Source organism: Sapajus apella, unplaced genomic scaffold (assembly GCF_009761245.1).
Source record: "Sapajus apella isolate SASKATOON/1434 unplaced genomic scaffold, GSC_monkey_1.0 scaffold5, whole genome shotgun sequence".
Taxonomy (NCBI): domain Eukaryota; kingdom Metazoa; phylum Chordata; class Mammalia; order Primates; family Cebidae; genus Sapajus; species Sapajus apella.
Genome location: NW_022436945.1, coordinates 37113889 through 37133849, shown reverse-complemented (window position 1 = coordinate 37133849; position 19961 = coordinate 37113889). Strand labels below are relative to the sequence as shown.

At 37.7% G+C, this 19961-nt stretch overlaps 1 protein-coding gene across 1 annotated transcript in view; it reads right to left on the bottom strand.

Annotated features, from left to right (window-relative positions):
* NIPAL1 (NIPA like domain containing 1) overlaps positions 1–19618 on the bottom strand; it is a 41725-nt gene extending 22107 nt beyond the window's left edge. Inside the window, exon 1 of the mRNA XM_032274110.1 lies at positions 19381–19618. The gene's annotated coding sequence lies outside the window, so the exon portion shown is untranslated. The remainder of the gene's footprint in view (positions 1–19380) is intronic.
* Between the last annotated feature and the right edge of the window lie 343 nt (positions 19619–19961).

Genomic DNA, 19961 nt, shown 5'->3' with positions numbered 1-19961 from the left:
GGAAAATTCCTCTTCTGACTCAAAAATTAGAATGAGATTCTAATGAATCTAATTGAATGAAAGCCTCTAAATGCCAACTCCTGTTTTATTGGTCTTTGTGCTAGGACACTTAGACCCAGGGGTGATGGTCAAAATAAATAACAATCAGAAGGGCCTTAGAACCTCAAGGCACAAGGCCACAGGTCTTTTGAGCTTGGGCAGGTCTGGGAGGGTTCCTGCAGTGTAAACGTTAACCCCTCAGTTGCTACATTGTGGGGAGGTCTGTGGTTTCTGGGGCAATGGATAAGACGACTAGACAAGAGGGGTGGTAGCTGGAAAGTTAAAACCACCTTTGCAAAAATCATAGCACTGAAAAAATTTTAACAGTAAGCTGAGCTGATTCATCCTCCATCTTGCCTTTCTCTTACTTATTCCTGGGTTATTGGGCTGTGAAAGGAAAATAAATCTTGGAGGCCCCAAATCACTAAGCTAAAGGGAAGAGTGAAGCTAGGAGCTTCTTAGGACCAACCTGCCTCCCATTCTATTCAAAGTCACCCCTCTGTTCACTGAGATAAATGCATATCTGATTGCCTCTTTGGAGTGGCTAATCAGAAACTCAAAAGAATTCAACCATTTGTCTCTTATCTACCTATGACCTGGAAAGCCCCCTCCCTGTTTCCAGTATTTCTGCCTTTGCTTTGAGTTGTCCCACCTTTCCAGACAGAACCAATATTCATCTTGTATATGTTGATTGATGTCTCATGTGTGCCTAGAATGTATAAAGCCAAACTGTGCTCTGATCACCTTGGGCACACATGTCATCAGGAACTCCTGAGGCTGTATCATGGGTGTGTGTCCTCAACCTTGGCAAAATAAACTTTGTAAATTAACTGAGACCTCTCTCAAATTTTCAAGGTTTACATTTTGGTAACCACAGAGGGATTCTGAGTGGAGATGCCCCTGACTTTTGACAAATCTCCTATTGGTGCTTGGTATCAGCATGAGCTAATTTTATGGCTCAAACCAATAGGACAATTTGGTAAGATCTGAGAGCACCCTGATGCTCTGAGAGAGAGAGAGAGAGAGAAAACGGATGCTCAGCACCCCTGATGCTCTTAGATAATCCCTGAGTTCCCAAAATTTAGTCAAGATCTAAAGTTTATTTTGCTGTACAACTCCTCTTTTTTGGAGTTTTACTTGTTTCCATCAAGGAAGGCAAGAGTTCCTGTTTCCATGACATTGGAAGGCAGGTAACTCCTTTATGGAGTTTGGCTCACTTCCAAAAGGGAAGAAGATTTTTTCCCCCTGTTTCTAGGATGGTAAAGAGCAGTGTACAGCCTGAGACTCATCCCTAGGTAAGTACCTGAATTGTTTAAAGTTAAGATTAACAACCAACTGGTCTTAACTTTGTGATATTGTGCTGGCCTAGAGCCAGAACCGGAGCAAAACTATTTTATAAAATGCAAAACTGTTTTTAGATAAGGTGAAAAGGCTGCCCCATTCTCCTTACAATAACTACTGTCCTTGGCCTCTGTAAATAGAACTGCCAGTTTGTTCCTCAAAACTATGTAAAGCTGCTTACCTTTTCTTATCAGTAACTGCTAAAATCTGTGACTTCTATCACCACCCAGACGATGTGTAAACAAATGTATATCCTGACTTCTGTAAACCACTGAGGTAACAAACAGAATGACAAAAGTCCCCTAGACCTTGGAATGTCCGGAGACCCCCGCCCTTGTCTCCACCCAGGAGGTGAATCACAGAATCCCCTAGCCCTTGGAATGTCCGGAGACCCCCGCCCTTGTCTCCACCCAGGAGGTGAATCACAGAATCCCCTAGCCCTTGAAATGTCCGAAACCTTATCATCCCCACCCCCGCCCCTCACCCCCACTCCCAAGGTGGTTTTTCGGGTATAAAAAATCATGGCACCCTCCTTTTGGGACCACAGGTTGGAGAGACGTGAGTCCTCTGTGGTCGCCGGCATAATAAATGACCCTGCAATCTGGCATACTTTTGTCTCGTGATAACTTTCTACAAATACAACAACTTCTCCTTACCATTAGAGCATTCAATGATCATATAAATAGTGCCATTGTTTGTTTGGCTTAAATGTTTGTTGTTGTTGTTTGTTTGTCTCTGTTTTTATTGTTGTTTTGGTCTTTTTCCCACTGGGTTTGATCAGCGCTATCCAATTTGATCAAATCGAAAAGATAGTTCCAGATTATGGGGAAGAAAGTGGCTAAATTCTCAAAAAAAAAAAAAAAAAAAAAGGAAAGATTTTTTATTTTGACTACTAAAGGGGCTTTATTTACATAATGCCACATTTTTGTTAGCTAGGCATCTGTGACATCAGAATAGATGAAAAACTTTAAGGACTCATGGAGAGCTGAAATGTTCCTGAATATCAAGCAGAACAGGAATTAACTGCATGTACTAAACTAATAGAAGTCCAAAGTAATTTTTTTAATGTTTTGCTTAAAATGTTGCTGATCCTTTGTTTTGTTTTTCAAAGTCAAGAAAACTTTCAAGCTATTTACAGCTTTTAACAATTAAGTATACTCCTATGAATAAAATTGAGAGTGTATTTGTTTCTCTGTACCTGATTTCTACAGAATTTGGAAACTATTTGTGAGTATTCTTAACTTATGGCAATACAGTTATTTGCATAAGTGCAATAAGAATCTGTTTTCATTTTTAACAGGACACAATTGGAGAAATTAGTTAGTTTACCAGGGCTTTTACTGGAATGGTGTGCTTTACTTTAAGGAGTCAGACATGACTTATGGAACCAAAACAAGCCCCTTGGGAAAACTGGCCTCATACCTGTGTCTACTCAGCCCCTGTATAAGGTTCCTGACCTGTGTTAAGTAAAGAATGTCACTTTCTGACAGGCTCAGGAGCCCCAAGTTTATCTTGGACTCTCAAGAGGACAGGAATTCACCCAACTCATAGGTATTTGATGGTACAAATCCATGTCTAGACTTGACTTTAAAAAAGTCATATCTGAGATTTCTTCTATGGAATAAAGTTCCATCAAAGCCAACTTAAAAGCCCATGTAAAAAAACAATTATTCTTGTTGCACTGTAAACGAATAATCAGGCCAAGTATGATAAAGCAAATCAGTCCTACCAGATTTGTTTTTAGTAAAAATGGGAAACTGGAGAGAAAAAATTATGTTTCAAAAACTATAGTACTCCTGTTCTTAGATTCCAGTCTTGCCTAATATTTTTCAATTTTTATTATTTTCTACAATTTGGACTGAATTCTAATTTTTCTTGGCTACGAGCCTTCAAAATAATGCTTTCAATTCCTTTCTGTGCGACCCCTGGTTGTGGGACCCCAACCCACGGAGGCAGGCACCTAGTAGACGCGAGGCAGGACGCATGGTGACCAGTACCGACTTTATTGGGATCTCCGGGCGACTCAAGCGGGAAGGGAGGAATCGCCCGCGCTTTCCTTGTTCGGTCGGTTTTATAGGGGCAGAGGGCCTGGGGTGGTGGGAGAGCAGTGGCGGCAGGTGATGATTGGTTAGTCCCGGTTGCCGGGCGGGGAGTTTGCCGAACGGGAAGTTGAGTGGGCAGGAGGTTGATAGGGCATATGGTGATTGGTCAGGATTTGGGCAGGAAGTTTGCTGGGTGGGAGCTAAAGAGGCAGGTGATGATTGGTTAGGTGGTTGCTAGGCGGAAGGGGCTGGAGTTCCTTCAGTCGGGGGCATTGTGCCGAGTCACGTAAGGAAGTTAAGCTCCTTCCATGTGGCTGGGGGGTGGGGCCAGAGAGGCCTTCTACCAGACACTTTCCTTCTTTTTTCCTCCATTTTTCTTAATTTGGAGTCACTGAAAACTAAGCTGTGCTTTCAAAAAGCCCTGAGAACAGAAGCTAGACAACTTAAACTTCAAAAGAAAATAACAGCAACCCGTTTACATGCATAAGCCACTTTCATACCTCTATCTTGATATGTGGACTTCAGAGTAATGAGGCCTATATCAATTTTCCAGGATTGTTCTTTTGTTTCTTCTTGTTTTTTTCCCTTCCTCCCCTAATTTTCTCTTCACAGGACATGAGACTTCACAATCTGCTAAAATTGAGCCCTCCTAAGTGACTCGGGACATACCTAACTAGTAATAAGCCATCCTAGCCATGAGAGATCAGACAAAACCTCAGACTAGAGACTCATTTTCTCCTAAAATGCTTCCCTCTAAGTGCTTTTTAAAGAAAAGGGGGAAAATCTGAAAGGAAAATAAATCTTGGGGCTCTCAAATCACTAAGCTAAAGGAAAAGAGAAGTTGGAAACTGCTTAGGGCAAACCTACCACCCATTCTAGTCAAAGTCACACCTCTGCTCAGGGCGATAAATGCATATCTGATTGCCTCCTTTGGTTAATCAGAAACTCAAAAAAATGCAACCATTTGTCTCTCACCTACTTTTGACCTGGAAAGCCCCCTCCCTGCTTCCTGTCTTTCTGCTTTTGCTTTGAGTTGTCAAACATTCCCAGACAGAACCAATGTTCAACTTGCATATGTTGATTGATGTCTCATTTGTTCCTAGAATATATAAAACTAAACTGTGCTCTGACCACCTTGGGCACATGTCAGGACCTCTTGAGGCTGTATCATGGGGTTGTGTCCTCAATCTTGGCAAAATAAACTTTGTAAATTAATTGAGACCTGTCTCAGATTTTCAGGGTTCACAGGGCCAAGCTAACTTTGGAAGATATTTAGGCTATAGTTTAAATGATAATAAGTCTTATTCTAAAACTCATCCACTTTTGTAAAGCTAATGGGAGGCCTTCAGCCTGGTGGGGAGGAGGGGAGCCTGAGTCCTGTTAAGGTGCAGACATAAACAATTGTCAGCCATTATTCCAGAGGTTATAAGATATGCAGCTTCCCCAATTACTCCTGCAAATAACATCACTATTGTAGAACCTAACACTGGCCTGTTGAGATATCTTTTCAAGTTTTTTTCTTTTTTTGCCTGTCTGACACTCATGGCTCCACCTGGACCAGCCAACCCAGCTCCTGTGGCCCCACCCAGAAGCGATTCAGCCCACAGAAGAACAGCTTTGACTCCTCATGATTTCACCTCCACCCCAACCAATCAGCAGCAAGCACCTATTACCTGGCCACCTCCTCCCCTTCCCTAAAACTGCCTTTGAAAAAACCTGATCTAAGAACTTTGGAGAAGATAATTTGAGTACAAACTCCATTTCCCATGTGGCATAGCTAGCATTGTGTCTATTAAATTTTCTCTGCTACAATGTTGTGGTCTGTCTTCATGTAGTGGGCAGGAAGAACTCCTTGGGCAGTTACAGAGCAGGGCTTGAGGCTGTTTGCAGAAATGTTGCAGTCCAGCCTAGTACTGTGCCTACCCTACACTTGGTAATTTTTTTTCTCAATCAGTCTACTTAGGAGGTTATCAATTTTATGAATCTTTATAAGAACTAGCTCTTACCTTTATTGATTTTCTTTACCTATTTTTAAATTTTCATTGATATCTACTCTTACTTTATTACACATTTCCTTCTACTTGGAGTTTAATTTGCTATCCATTTTCCAATTTCCAATGTGAAAGCTTAGACTTCGATTTGAAACCTTTATTCTCTTTCAATACAAATGTTTAAAGCTAACATTTGCCTCCACATACTGTGTTAGCTCCTTCCCACAAATTTTGATATATTGTGCTTTTATTATCATTTAGTTCAAAATATTTTAAAGTTTTCTTTGCGATTTCTTCTTTGACCCATGGGTTATAAAGGAATGTGTTGCTTGATTTCCAGATAACTGCTTTTCCAGATATACTTCTGTTATTGATTCCTAGTTTAATCCTCTTTTGGACACAGAACATATTCTATACAATGATAGTTACTTGAAATGTATTGAGATTTGGTTTATGGCCCAGCAATATGATCTGTCTTGGTGGATGTTCCAAGTTAAATTGAAAAGAATGTGTGTTCTGCACTTGTTGGGTGTCGTGTTTTAGAAATGTCAATTGGGTTAAGTTACTTGATCAAAATGTAGTTTATTGCCAATTTTTATATTTGTTTAATGAATTAGTGAGAAAGGAGTGTTAAAATTAGCTGTAATTGTGGATTTGTTTATAAATTTAGTGCTGCCAGTTTTTGCTTCATGAATTTTACAAACTTGATCATTAGATACAAACACAGGTAGGATTATTATGTCTCTTAATGAATTGACAATTTTATCATTATTAAATGCTCCTGTTTATTCTGGTAACACTTTCTAATTTGGAGTTTACTTTGTCTAATATTGATATATCTAAATCAACTGTGTTGTTAGCATTTCTTTTTGAAACAGTGTCTTGCTCTGTCACCCAGGCTGTAGTGGAGTGGTGTAATTTTGGCTAACTGCAACCTTTACCTCCCTTGTTCAAATGATTCTCCCACCTTAGCCTCTCAAATAGCTGGAATTACAGGTGTGTGCCACCACACACAGCTAATTTTTGTATGTTTAGTAGACATGGGGTTTCAACATATTTCTCAGCAGGCCGGTCTCAAACTTCTGGCCTCAAGTGATCCACCTGCGTTGGCTTTCCAAAGTGCTGGGATTACAGGCCTGAGTCACCGCATGCAGCCGATTAGCATTTATTATTATGTCGTGCCTTTTGTCCCTCTTCTAACCTGTGTCTTTATATTTAAAGCTTATTCCTTATGAATGACATTTAGTTGCACTTTACTTTTGTAACCAATTTGAAAATCTTTGCTTTTAATTAGCCTGTTTAGTCTGAGTACATATTTTATAAAAATTGATGTGGATTCAAAGCTAAAGATTAGTTCCTTTAATATTTTTTATAGTGTAGATTTGCTGGCAGTAAGTTCTCCCAGTTTTTCTTTGTCTGAGAAGAAGTAGTTTGCCTTTATTTTCAAAAGCTATTTTCCCTAGGTACAAAAGTATAAGTTAACAGTGTTTCTTTACTTTCAGCACTTTAATAATATTATTTTTTATATTCTAAGCTTACATTGTTTCTCATTTACAAGCCTGTGATTATTCTTTTTTTTCTCCCACTGTTTATAATGTGCCTACTTTCTCCCTCTGGCTGTTTAAATTTTTTTTTTTTAATCACTTATTGTTAGTAATTGGGCTTTTATTTGCCTTGGAATGATTTTCTTTGTTTTTACTCTGCTTGGGGTTTATGAAATTCTTGAATATGTAATTTTATACTTTTCATCAAATTTGGAAAATTATTGGCCATTATGTTATAAGTAAAATTTTGATGCTGCAAAAGAAACAGCACTTGAAGATAAGTCCTCTCAGCAAGGCAGTTTACTTCTATAGAAGGGTGTGGCGTAGGGGTGGAACAATGGTGGCAGCATGCTTTGACAAGGGGGGAAGGGGTACTTATGCCTGATGGGGGTTGTCCAAACTGCTCTGTTGTCCCCTATTAGCTAGGGTTAGAACGCACAAGCTAGACTAATCTCGATTGGCTATTTTAAAAAGAGCGGGGGTCCGAGCTGAAGTGGCAGGGTGGGTATTTTTGTTGGAAGGAGGGTTATGGGCAGGTCAGAGCAGGTAGTCAGGAGTTATTAGGTGACCAGGATGCGTCAGGATGGAGCTGGGGGAAGGGGGAGCAGAAGTGAACCACTGATTAGAACCAGTGGAGAAGGTTGTTTACTGGAATTACAAAGAAGTTAAACTTTAAAATAGAGAATTAAAGAATAAGAGAACTGAACATACTGACATACTGATTTTTGAAGAGAAACTTGGGGTTCACTACAACAATTATTTCTTCAAATATATGTTTTTATCTCCTCTCTTCTAGGGTACCAACTGCACGTGTTGATCTAATTAATATAGTTCCACGAGTTATTAAGATTCTAATGTTTTATCTCTTTTTGCTTTATTTTGGCAGCTTTAATTGCTATGTCTTCACATTCGTTGATTTTATCATATGCATTTTCTATTCTATTGAACAGATATCCAATAAATTTTTAATTTCAGATATTTTAATTTCTAGAAGTTCTATTTGTTATTTTTTCCTATCTTTTAAATTTGTTTGTTGATTTTATATATGATTTATTTTGAATTTGTGAGCATATTTATAATATATATTTTAAAATCCTTGTTTGCTAATTCCATCATTATTATTATTATTATTTTTGAAATGGAGTCTCACTCTGACACCCAGGCTAGAGTGCAGTAGCACAATCTTAGCTCACTGCAACCTCTGCCTCCTGGGTTCAAGCGATTCTCCTGCCTCAGCCTCCTGAGTAGCTGGAACTACAGGTGAATGCCACCACTTCTGGCTAATTTTTGTGTTTTTAGTAGAGACAGGGTTTCACCATGTTGGCCAGTCTGGTCTCAAATGCCTCACCTCAGGTGATCCACCCACCTCAGCCTCCCAGAGTGCTGGGATTACACAGGTATGAGCCACTGCGCCCAGCCAAATTTCATGATTTCTGTCACTTCTGAGTATGCAGCTATTGACTGATTCTTTTCCTCATTATGTGTCACATTTTTCTGCTTCTTTATGTGTCTAGTAATTTCTGATTGAATGCCAGACAGTATTAGTATATATTGTGAAGTGTTTGGATTTTATTGTCTCCTTAAAAGAGGGAAAGGAATTTGAGTTATTTGCAAATTAGCTTGATCCTTTATGAGCTTCCTTTAAGACTTGTATGGCCGATTGAGAGTATAGTAGTTCTCTTTTATCTGCAGGGAATATGTTCTAAGACCTCCACTGGATCCCTGAAATTATGAATAGTATAAAATTTATATACACTATGTATTTTTACCTATGATAAAGTTCAATTTATAAATTAAACATGGTAAGAGATTAACAACTGACAATAAAATAGAGCAATTATAACAACATATTTTAATAAAAGTTATATGCATGTTGTCTCTCTCTCTCAAAATATCTTATTGTATTATATTCACCCTTCTTGTGATAATGTGAAATGATACAATGCCTATGTAATGAGATGAAGTGAAGTGAATGACTTGGCATTGTGAGATAGCATTAGGCTATATTGACCTTCTAATAATACATCAGACTTATGAATTGTTTATTTTTGGAATTTTGTATTAAATATTTTCAGACCATGCTCCACTACAAGTAAATAAAATTGTTGAAAGTGAAACCACAAATAAAGGGAGACTGTATCCTTTAACCTAGAGTTAGGTAAGCCCTGCTATTAAAGTGTAGTTTTTCATGTGAGCATTATTATTTTTATTAATTAATTAATTAATTTACTTTTAAGTCAGAGTCTTGCTCTGTCACTCAAGCTGGCGTGCAGTGGCATGATCTTGTCTCACTGCAACTTCTACATCCAAGGTTTAAGGGATTCTTCTGTCTCAGCCTCCTGAGTAGCTGCGACTACAGGCATGTGCCACCATGCCTGGCTAGTTTTTTTTGTATCTTTAGCAGACACAGGGTTTTACCATGTTGGTCAAACTGGTCGTGAACTCCTGACCTCAAATAATCTGCCTGCCTCAGCCTCCTAAAATTCTGGGATTACAGGCATGAGCCATGGTGCCCAGCCTATGTGAGCATTATTAATGCCTGGGGTCTTCACTGAATCTCTCCAGTCTACAGGTAGGAGCTTGAATATCTCCAAAGGCTGTGTGAGTTCTAGGATTATTTAGTTAGTTCTTTGCCAGTTATTCTTTGTCCAGTCTGTGGAGTTTTTGTTTATGCATGTCCAGACTGGCATTCCACGAAGACTGGAAAAGACCTTGCTACAGATTTCCGGCTCCTTCTCTACATAGCTTCCTCTTCTCTAGTACTTTGCTTTGCAAATTCTAGCTGCTTTGATCTCCAAGATCATATTTCTGACTCTTTAACTAACAAGATTGCCGAGCTGTGCTTGGTTTCCTTTTTCTAATGTCACAGATTAGAAATGGTCTCTGGACAGGGCTCAACTCATTTTTCCCCTTTTCTCTAGTACCATACTTCTGCTTTTGTTATTTTGTACATTTTGTCCAGTTTGAAGTCAAGCTACTTTTTCATGAGCAAAAACTTAGATGTTCCTCTACTTATGATGGCTCATCTTATAATTTTACTACTTTATGGTGGGTGTATTGGGTATTAAACACATTTTCAACTTATGATATTTTCAATTTTTGATAGGTTTATTGGGACATAATCACATTTTAAGTCAAAAAGCATCTATAGTTGATTTGTGGGAGCCCATTGCAATGTTTGAATATAATATTTAAAATTCATGATTTAATTCTGAAGCTGTCTCATTTTACAAATTGTGTTGAGACAATGCAAAGTTTGTACAAGTAGGAATTGATGAAAATAACTACAATTTACAATGACTCAAAGTGTTATGTAACAGCACTACTAACAAATAATTAAAATCTTGATTATCACAATATATTTAGTTATTTTTTTGAGAAGGCAGAAAAGTAAATTATATAGAATACATAATAACTTACCATTTATGTATATCTCTATTTTGTTACTAATATGAGTATCCCTGCCCCATCAACAGACCTAACCAGACATGTACAATAATAATTAAATCCAGTTGTCTTTGACATTTTGCTAAGTTTCAATCATATCAAAATCATTGCTTTATAGATTTCTAATTTTTTTGTTATGAAGGTTTGTTTTTAAAGCTGAGGACAAAAACTCATTTTAATAGCTCATTAGCTTCATTTTAATTATTTATTATTGTAGTACACAGGTATCCATTTGTTTACTTGTCCCAGTTCTGTTAATGTTAGGGGGCAGGCCTGTGAAAGAAGTGGCAGCAGCAACAAAAATTAGGAAGCTTGTATCATACAGATAATCTGTCAAATCTGAGAAAGCCAAATCCAAAGCCGGTTTTAGGGAAGTGTAATAAGCAACAATATTTCCACTGCAGACTCTGCAAAAGTCTCCAGGCATATTTAAGGCACAAAGTTATACAGTTTAGCATTCTTTCATATTTCATATTTACCTAAGGTTTTTTTTTGCTTTTTTTTTTTGGAAATGGAGTCTCACTCTATTGCCCACGTTGGAGTGCAGTGACACAATCTCAGTTCACTGCAACCTCCATCTCCTGGGTTCAAGTGATTCTCTTGCCTCAGCCTTCTGAGTAGCAGGGACTACAGACATGTGCCACCATGCCCGACTAATTTTTGTATTTTTTGTAGGGATGGCGTTTCAGTATGTTGGCCAGGCTGATCGCAAACTTCTGACCTCAGGTGATCCACTCACCTTGGCCTCCCAAAGTGCTAGGATTACAGACATGAGCCACTGTCTCCAGCCCCTAAAAGATTTAAAATCTTAAAATTTTCTGGTACAACCGTTCTCTCTTCCCCAATAATTTTTCTCCTACTCTGAATTTCTTTGAATCCTTTATATTTGATTATGTTATTTAACTAGAAATTTAATAAAATTATGATGAATTATTAATTTAATAGTAAGCTCCAGGGACTATCTCATAGGAAAATAATAATAACCTTAATATTTACTGTAATGGAGGACCCAATTTATGCCAGGCCTGGTGTGAAGTCTTATGTCAATCATTTCTATTTACCATACCATGATTAGAAGAATCTATTCCCATTATGCTGATAAAAAACAACAACGACAAGGTTCAGAGTGAAGTGGAAATTTTGCCCAGGATTTTGACAGCATGTAGTCAGCAACCGTCCCTATTTTGAAACTGCCCCTATTTTTGTTAGTAACTGCCTCTTTCTGCTTCTGTACCTCGGCTTATTGCTTACTAACTGAAAAGCCTTATGGAAAACTGCCGCGTTGTCTAAAACCTGCTGCGTTATCTAAAGTCCTGAGTTACTTCCCCTGCCCCTTTATTTATAAAAACTGTGTATTTTCTTAGCAGGGTCCAGACTTTTGGGTGTGAACCCTTCTGGGCCAGCTGGCGTAATAAAGTGTGTTCCTCCGATCCCCTGAGTGCCGCTTGGGTTTCTTGTCAGGTAAGATTTTTCCAGAACAAGGGAAGTTAAATAATTTTCCCAAGGCTACAATGCTGTTGGTAATTAGCAAGCCAGGATGCAAATCTAAATTAGTTTGACTTTTAAGTGCACTGAATTTCCAATATTCCAAGGAGCGATCAACATCAGGTGTGAGTCTCTGAGGCCAGCTCTGACCATGCTGAGAGCTGGAGGACTTACTCCCCAAGAGGAAGGATCATGGTGGATGGGAGGGAGGACTAGATTGCAGCTCCAACTCAGACAGACAGAGCAGTGTGTGGAGGCTTGTGTCATGAGTTTTTACTTCAGAATGACTGCAGGCATAGATCAGAAAACCTGGGAGGACCCACTGACTCTCTGAAGGAAGCATATTGCTCCTGCAGCACCCAGGAAACACTCCATACTGTGCTGGTATCCTCAGATGAGAGACCCACAGATGGTTCACATCACAGGACTCCGTGCAGACAACCCCCAGTACCAGCCCAGAGCCTGGTAGACTTTCTGGGTGTCTAGATCCAGAAGAGAGACAACAATCGTATTGAAACAAAACCTCTTTAAAGCATAAGTCTTGCAGGACCTATAAAACAAAAATACAGTTTGAAAACCAAAAAACCAAAGTGTACAGGCAACAGGTAGTACAATGGATAGAATGGTACCTCACATCCCAACACTAACATTGAATGCAAATGGCTAAAATGCTCCACTTAAAAGATAAAGAATTACAGAATGGATAAGAATTCATCAACCAACTCTCTTGATGCCTTCAAGAGACTCATCTAACATATAAGGACTCACATAAACTAAAGATAGAGGGGTGGTAAAAGATATTTCATGTAAAAGGACACCAAAAGGAAGCAGGAGTAGCTATTCTTATATCAGAGAAAACAAACTTTAAAGCAACAGCAGTTATAAAAGATAAAAAGGGGCATTATAATAATAAAAGGCCTTGTCCAAACAGGAAACGATCACAATCCTAAACAAATATGTGCACATATATGTGCCTAACACTGGAGCTCCCAAAGTTATAAAACAATTACTAATAGACCTAAGAAATGAGATAGACAGCAACACAATAATAATTGGGTACTTCAATACTTCACTGACAGCACTAGACAGGTCATCAAGACAGAAAGTCAACAAAGAAACAATGGATTTAAATTATAGCCTGGAACTAATGGACTTAACAGATATATACAGAACATTTCATCCCACAACTACAGAATATACATTCTATTTGACAGCACATGGAACTTTCTCCAAGATAGATCATATGATAGGCCACAAAATGAGCCTAAATAGATTTGAGAAAATTGAAATAATATCAAGCACTCTCAGACCACAGTGGTATAAAACTGGAAATCAACTCCAAAAGGAAACTTCAAAATCATTCAAATATATGAAAATTAAATAACCTGCTCCAGAGTGATCATTGAACCAAAAATGAAATCAAGATGGAAATTAAAAAATTCTTTGCAGCAAAAGACAATAATGACACAATCAATGAAAATCTCTAGGATACACCAAAGACGATGCTAAGAGAAAATTCAAAGCCCTAAATCCTTACATCAAAAAGCCTGAAAGAGCACGAACAGGCAATCTAAAGTCACACCTCAAGCAACCAGAGAAACAAGAAAAAAACCAAACCCAAACCCAGCAGAAGAAAGGAAATAACCAAGATCAGAGCATAAATAAATGAAATTGAAACCCACTGAAAAATACAAAAGATAAATGAAACAAAAAACTGGTTCTTTGAGAAGATAAATAAAATTGATAGACCATTAGCAAGATTAACCAATAAAAGAAGGGAGAAAATCAAAATAAGCTCAATAAGAAATGAAACGAGAGATATTACAATCAACATCACAGAAATACAAAAGATTATTCAAGGCTACTATAAACAGCTTTATATACATAAACTAGAAAACCTAGAAGAAATGGATAAATTCCTGGAAAGATACAACCCTCCTAGCTTAAATCAGGAAGAATTAGATACCCTGAACAGACCAATAACAAGCAGCAAGATTGAAATGGTAACTTAAAAATTACCAACAACAAAAAAGTCCAGGACCGGACAGATTCACAGTAGAATTCTACCAGACATTCAAAGAATTGGTACAAATTCCACTGACAATATTCCACAAGATAAAGAGGGAGGGAACCCTTCCTAAATCATTCTATGAAGCCAGCATCACCCTAATACCAAAACGAGGAAAGGACAAAACCAAAAAAGAATACTACAGACCAATTTCCCTGATGAGCTTTGATGCTGAAGTTAACAAAATACTAGTTAATTGAATTCAGTAACTTACGAAAAAGATGATCCACCCTGATCAAGTGGGTTTCATACCAGAGATGCAGGGATGGTTTAACATATGCAAGTCAATAAATGTGATACACCACATAAACAGAATTAAAAACAAAATTCACATGATCATCTCAATAAATGCAGAAAAAGCGTTTGATGAAATCCAGCATCCCTTTATGATTAAAACTCTCAGCAAAATTGGCATACAAAGGACATACCTCAATGTAATAAAAGCCATCTATGACAAATGCACAGCCAACCTGATAATACTAAATGGGGAAAAGTTGAAAGTATTCCCTCAGAACTGGAACAAGACAAGGATGCCCACTCTCATCACTCCTCTTCAACATAGTACTGAAACTCCTAGGAAGAGCAATCAGACAAAAATAAATAAACAAATAAAAGGCATCTGAATCAGTAAAGAGGAAGTAAAACTGTCGCTGTTTGCTGATGATATGATTGTTTACCTAGAAAAACCCAAAGGCTTCTCCAGAAAGCTTGTAGAACTGATAAAAGAATTCAGCAAAGTTTCCGAATACAAAATTAAGGTACGCAAATCAGTGTATCCCTAACCAAGGAAGTGAAAGAACTCTTCAAGGAAAACTACAAAACACTGCTGAAAGAAATCACAGACAACACAAACAAATGGAAACACATCCCATACTCTCGGATTGGTAGAATTAATATTGTGAAAATGACCATACTGCCAAAAGCAGACTACAAATTCAACTCAACTCCTGTTAAAATACCATCATTCTTCATAGATCTAGAAAAAACAATTCTAAAATTCATATGGAACTAAAAAAGAGCCCACATAGCCAAAATAAGACTAAGCAAAAAGAACAAATCTGAAGGCATCACATTACCTGATTTCAAACTATACCATAAAGCCATAGTCACCAAAACAGCATGGTACTGGTATAAAAATAGGCATATAGACCAGTGGAACAGAATGGAGAATGCAGAAATAAACCTAAATACTTACAGCCAACTGATCTTCAACAAAGCAAACAAAAACATGAAGTGGGGAAAGGACACCCTTTTCAACAAATGATGCTGGGATAATTGGCTAGCCACAGGTAGGAGAATAAAACTGGATCCTCATCTGTCACCTTATACAAAAATCAACTCAAGATGGATTAAGGACTTAAACCTAAGACGTGAAAATATAAAAATTCTAGAAGACGACATTGGAAAAACCCTTCTTGACATTGGCTTAGGCAAGGATTTCATGACCAAGAACCCAAAGCAAGTGCAATAAAAACAAAGGTAAATAGTTGGGACTCGATTAAAATAGAGACCTTTTGCCTGGCAAAAGGAACAGTCAGCAGAGTAAACAGACAATGCACAGAGTGCGACGAAATCTTCACAGTCTATACATCTGACAAAGGACTAATATCCAGAATCTACAATGAAGTCAAACAAATCAGCAAGAAAAAAACAAACAATTCCATCAAAAAGTGGGCTACGGACATGAATAAACAATTCTCAAAAGAAGATATACAAATGGCCAACAAACGTGAAAAAATGCCTGACATCACGAATGATCAGGGAAATGCAAATCAAAGCCACAATGCAATACCACCTTACTCCTGCAAGAATGACCATAATCAAAATATCAGAAAATAATAGATGTTTGCTATGGATGGGGTGAACAGGGAACACTTCTACACTGCTGGTGGGAATGTAAATTAATACATCACTATGGAAAACAGTGTGAAGTTTCTGTAAAGAAATAGTAGAACTGCCATTTGTTCCAGCAATCCCAGTACTGGGTACCCACTCAGAGGAAAAGAAGTCATTTTTATTAAAAATTATATATATATATATATTTAAGAGACAGGGTTTCGCCATGTTGGCCAGGCTGGTCTCGAACTCCTGACCTCAGGTGATCTACCTGCCTCAGCCTCCCAAAGTGTTGGGATAACAGGCGTAAGCCATCGTGCATGGCCTGGAAAAGAAGTCATTATACAAAAAGGATACTTGCACATGCATGCTTTTAGTAGCAAAATTTGCCAATGAGTGGATAAAAAAATTATTTTATATACATATATGTGTATATATATGAATGATGGGTTACCACTCATCCATAAAAAGGAATGAATTAATGACATTTTCAGCGACCTGGATGAGATTGGAGATTAGTATTCTAAGTGAAGTAACTCAGGAATGGAAAACCACACATCATATATTCTCACTTATAAGTGGGAGCTAAGCTATGAGGTTGCAAAGGCATAAGAATGACACAATGGACTTGGAGACTCACGGGGAAAGGGTGGGAAGGGTGAGGGAGAAAAGACTACAAATAGGGTGTCGTGCATACTGCTCGGGTGATGGGTGCACCAAAATCTCACAAATCACCACTAAAGAACTTATGTAACCAAACACCACCTGCTCCCCCAATAACCTATGGAAAATAAAAAAACAATCAGGTGCTAAATTTTGATTATTTAACTTTTTCTAGATCTTTAAGAGTGACCAAAATTTTATCAGTTTTCAAGGTCAGTTAAATTCAGACACAATAATAAATAATTTACTTATTTTATAATGCCTAATAATTTATGGGGGTGCCTTTAAATTTCAGTTGCCATAGAATGATGGTACCCTGGTAAGTGTACAACTCCCAGAGGTAGAATTGTGTGGAATCGAAATTTTATTTTATTTACTTGTTCAGTGATGAAGGGATTCTGGGGACTGATTTCATATAAACTTAACTTTCAAGGGTCTCATTTTACAGATTGGATGCTCATGTTCTGTAACTAGTAAGTTTCCTTGTAAACAAATCTACCTGAGAAGCTAAATTGTAATCAAGGTAGTTTGCTCATCAGCAGAAATCTAGCCATAGATGGAGCACCTTGTTTTTGGCAGACAGTTTACACATTAGATTGATCATTTAATTACGAAATCACAAAGTGACATAACTTGACCTAGGTAACACAGCTAAGCAGACAGTTTACACATTAGATTGATCATTTAATTACGAAATCACAAAGTGACATAACTTGACCTAGGTAACACAGCTAAGCAAGCAGAAAATTTGAGATTCGAGATTTTAACCAAAGTTTATCTAATGTCCCAAGGTGATCCTCTTGACTACGCAAATTGCTTTTCACAGTAGGGGATCTAATGAATACTCCCTTGTCCAGTGTCTAGCATGTAATATCCTTCTTTTTTTTTTTTTTAACTAAGAACAATAGCATTTTCTTAATCTTGTACATTCTATTTACAGTTGACTCTTGAACAACTTGGGCTTGGACTGTGTGGGTCCACTTATATGTGGATTTTTTTCAACCTAACCAATCCCCAAGTATACCGAGGGATCACTGTACTGTGGACTCAAATTGAGGTTTCTAAAAGAGGAAGAGCTAATAGGTACTAAATGTACATTAAATGAATGAATATATTGACTCACATTAGCTATTTTGAGGAGGGATTTTGATGAATTTTCTTAGAAAAGAACACATTTGTATATATTTACTAAATTATGATATTACGCTGAGTTATAATATGATACTAAGTATAGTATCATTGAGTCCTGGACCCCCAGACTCTGCCAATGAATTCTGTATGAGAACTTTGGCACTCAAAGGGCTGTGGAAGGCAGTTTTGTTTATTTCATTATTGTTATTTTTTTCCTCAACCTATTTAATGTGGAGTTTATCTCATTATTAATGTTGCTACTCTGAGAGCTGTACAGCCTCCATTTCCTCTTGTTTGGAATCCTAAGTACAAAAAACAATACAGAAGTGTTTCATTCATTCATTCCAATGAATATTACTGAGGCACTGACATGTACACTGCCTTATTTCCCTCTCCCTTCTTTTTTGTGTGAGGAAAAAAAGCATACAATGCCTTATTTTTCAAACAGAACTCCTAATTCTCCTCTACCCCAAGCCTGCTTTTCTTTGTGTCCTTCCTGTCTCATCAAATTGCAACTTCTTTTTTAGTAGCTTTAAGTCAGAAAATCTACAGTCATCCTTGACTTCCCTCTTTCACGCACACCCTGCAAGCAATCAATCACCAAATCTGACTGCCTCTGTCTTACAAATATATCCGGAATCTGACCTGTTCTCAACACTTCCGCTTGTACGAACCTGGTCTGAACCATGGTCACCTCTTACTGAATGAATTACTACAGTTGCCTCCTGACTATTCTCTACCTGATCTGTCTTCTAAGACCTTAACTCCTTAAATCCCTCTTCTCCTTGCTTCCTCTGCCTTAGCCATAGTAGTGTCTCTGCTTTTTGTTAAACACTCGAACACAGTCCTGTTTTCTTGCTGGGCAAACTCTTCCCCTAGAAGTGGGCATGGCTACCTCTGTCTCTATATTCAGGTTTCTGCTAAACGAGGCCTTCCCTGAAAACCCCATCTAAGATAGTCCTTGGCAACCCATATCATTTTCTATTTCTTTACCTTGTTTTCTTCTTTATCATATCAATAATCAATACCTGGCTGCTTATATATTTATTACTTTATTTATTGTCTTTCCCACCTTATTAGAGTGTATGCTCTGCAAGGGCAGAAGCTTAGTTTTATTACCTATTGACTCTGCAATGCTTAGAAGAAAGCCTGTCACTTAATAGTCACATATTTGTTGAATGAATGACTATGCATGGTATCAAACTGCATGCTAGAGATACAGTAATGGACAACATAGACACAGTTCCTTATCTCATGACATTTACAATTCCTGCAGGAAACATAGATATTAAACTATGAATTATAAAACATTATTATGGTTATAAACATGAAGAAGACATCATTGACCACTCTGGCTGAAGGTCTTGGAGTGTAGAAAGACTATCAAATATTTAATAACTTAGGGTCAAGAGCCAGAATCCCTCAAATCATATAATTTTTTGAAATAAAAATACAGAGAATCAGTGTCATGCAAATGAGCTTCTATAGTTAGAGGTAGTTTAAATAGGATTGTAAAGATTTAGAGGGAGCTGACAAAGCGAGACAGGGAACAAGATTAAAAGTAGCCTAGTAAGTAGATAATCCAATGCAGATGTGTTCTTTCTATCAGTCAAGGTTACTGCAGGTACCAGGAAAAGAAATCCAGTGATAGGTAGACAGGGGCAAGCTAATTGTGCTTTGGAGGGGAAAACACAATGCAATACAACTCAACACAACGCAGCACTCTTACCCTTTTAAACTTGGAGATATCAGAAAAACATTGTAGTATACATGCACATGAAATTCCTACTTACCTTCAATTTCAGCAAAAAGACAATCTTCCCAAAGCCTTCCAGTTCAGTTCCTTTCCTCCCCAAATTTTTGGGCTTCTTGTATGTAATCTCTCCGCCCTTTGTCACACTGTTTTATGATCATCTCTCTCTCTCTCTCTCTCTCTCTTTTTCTTTTTGCCTGTCTCCTTCCTCTGAGGAAGGAACTTCTGTTTGTACCTCATAGAAGAGTGCCCAGCACACTGTAGATACTAAGAATTACATGTGAAATGAATGCACAAACATTTGAGCAAATTTTTTGCCTTTATGAAGGATTATTATTTTGCATTGTTAAACAGTCTACACACATGAAAACATAGATATTCATTTAAAAAATGAAATTACTGAATGAAAATTGAAATTATTTCACCTGGTTATATTTTGCTAGAATTATATAATAAATTACTTAGAAATAAGACATAAAAAATAAAAAAAGGCATCTTTGTGTTTTTTTTTTTGGGACAGAGTCTCACTCTGTCACCCAGGCTGGCAGTGGCACAATCCTAGCTTACTGCAACTCTGCCCTTGGGTTTAAGCCCTTCTCCTGCCTCAGCCTTCCAAGTAGC